General features: G+C 48.1%; 1 pseudogene; it reads left to right on the forward strand.

Annotated features, from left to right (window-relative positions):
• The window catches only part of LOC127290845 (large subunit ribosomal RNA), an 8,083-nt pseudogene that overhangs the window by 2,808 nt on the left and 2,775 nt on the right, over positions 1-2,500 (forward strand).

Consider the following 2,500-nt stretch of genomic DNA (forward strand, 5'->3'; position numbering starts at 1 on the left):
CCATGGCCACCGTCCTGCTGTCATAAGCAACCAACGCCTTTCATGGTATCCCATAAGCGTCGACTTTGGCGCCTTAACTCTGCGTTTGGTTCATCCCACAGCGCCAGTTCTGCTTACCAAAATTGGCCCACTTGGCACTCTGATCCGAAATCTCATGGCTTCATAAATTCAAGCAAGCCAGAGATCTCACCCATTTAAAGTTTGAGAATAGGTTGAGGTCGTTTCGGCCCCAAGGCCTCTAAATAGAGCCTCGGATAATTCTAGTGGTGGCTCCGCTGACCCACCACACCCAACTATTGACGATGGCCTCGTTCCCGAGAGATTCCCCTGTGAATTTGAAGGATGCGCTAAAATATGTCTGTCCCGGGGCGGTCTTAAGCTTCATATGCGAAAGCACGTGTCGGTTGAGCCGGCCGAGTCTGAAGAATTTCCTTGTGAGATTGTGGGCTGCGGGATGAGGTTCTCTACACGGATAGGCCTGGGACAGCATATTCGTCGTAGGCATCCGGAGAGGATGGACGAACGCGTTAACATCGCGCGTGTGAAGGAGAGATGGACAGATGAGGAATCAATGATGCTAGCGAGAAGGGAGTCTGAGTTCTTGGTTGAATGGGAGAGAGACGGAAGAGTAGGGTTCATAAATGCAGTTTTGCAAGCGGAATTTCCGCATAGGACCCTGGAGGCTATTAAAGGGCGAAGAAGGAATGTGGAGTATAAAAGGATGGTGGAAAATATGTGTGAGGAGATTAGAAGGGGAGAAGAGATTCTGACAGAGATTTCTGGTGAGGATTTGGGTTCAAATCCTGAAGAGTCTCCAGACCCCTTTCTGGAGTTCTTCAATACGTTAGAACCACCCAACCTTGAAAACGACACGTTCGATGTTCGCCAGCTGTATTGCATTTGTATCGATGCAGCTGTAGTCTCTAGGGAAACCTTGCTTGCGAGATTGAGCCTATATCTCGATTCCATTCAGCCGGGATCTCGGTTACCATTGAGGGGAACTGCAATTCGTAACAGGATTGAACTATCGAGAAGGAAAGATCGTCGACGTAGATATGCAGAGACTCAGGATATGTGGGTAAAGAATCGGAAGAGGTGCATTGACACTATTATCAATGACACCTCAAATACCATCCAGCCATCCAGAGAGGTCATGGAAGCCTACTGGAAAGGTGTTCTTACACAGGCATCCGATTCTAAGCCTGAGTTACATATTCCTGAGTTTGAAAGATCTGATCTGTGGGCTCCCATTACCGTTGAGGAGGTTGAGAAGTACAGACTGGAAGTCCAGACGGCTGCTGGTCCTGATGGGCTAACGGGCAGGGAACTAAGGAGTTTTCCGAAGCTTGGCCTGCAATGTCTGTTCAACCTCTTCATGTGGTGTGGAGAGCTTCCACAATGCCTGCATGCGTCGCGAACGATTTTCATTCCAAAGAAGGGGTTCGAGGATGTGCCTGATAAGTACCGGCCGATCACAGTACCATCGGTGATCGTAAGGGCTTTTCATAAAATCCTTGCTGGAAGATTGGCCTTGGCTTTCGATATCGATGACCGACAGAGGGGGTTCCGGGACATTGATGGCTCAAGATATAATACTTTTGAGCTTGATATGATCCTGAGGCAGCACTATTTGCAGCATAAACCCCTCTACATGGCGTCGGTGGACATAGCGAAGGCCTTCCCATCAGTGTCACATCCTTCTCTTCTGGAATGTATGAGATCGTTCGGTGTCCCAGTTAAGTTTGTGGACTATGTCGCGGGAGTTTATCGCAATGGTTATACGATTCTTCAAGGGCAGGGCTGGACCTCGGATAGGATCTACCCCAAACGGGGAGTTCGACAGGGTGATCCGTTGTCACCTCCAATTTTTAACCTGCTGACCCATAGACTATTAGCTTGTCTATCTGGGGAGGTGGGTGTGAAGGTTGGAGAGAGGTCCACGAATGCTTCTGCTTATGTTGATGACACTAACCTCTATGCGATGACTCCTAAGGGGTTACAATCCTCTATAGACATAGTCTGCAATTTTCTCTCAAGTTGTGGAATGTCGATAAATATTGACAAGAGTTTCACACTTGGTTTCCGACCATCAGGAAAAGAGAAAAAGACAACTGTGGACACAACGACATCCTTCAAGATTGGTGGCCAGGTGTTGCGAAGAATCACTCGTCTTGATGAGTGGAGGTTTTTGGGAGTCAGGTTTAACTGGGCTGGGAGGGTGAGAATAAAGCCACTTAAATTAATAGGGGAAGATCTCACTCTTTTAACAAGAGCGCCACTAAAGCCTCAACAGAGACTTTTTGCCCTTCGTTGTAACCTGATCCCGAAATTATACCATCAGTTGGCCTTGGGTTACGTACTTATCGGCTCCTTAAACAGAGTCGATATTGCCGTAAGATCGGCTGTGCGTGGATGGCTGAATTTGCCCCATGATACACCCAAGGCTTACTTCCATTCATCAGTAGCAGACGGTGGTTTGGGTATTCCCTCGGTGAGATGG

This window comes from Leptopilina boulardi, unplaced genomic scaffold, assembly GCF_019393585.1.
Source record: "Leptopilina boulardi isolate dan_hultmark-lab unplaced genomic scaffold, ZJU_Lbou_2.1 LbouV2_9, whole genome shotgun sequence".
Classification (NCBI taxonomy): Eukaryota; Metazoa; Arthropoda; class Insecta; order Hymenoptera; family Figitidae; genus Leptopilina; species Leptopilina boulardi.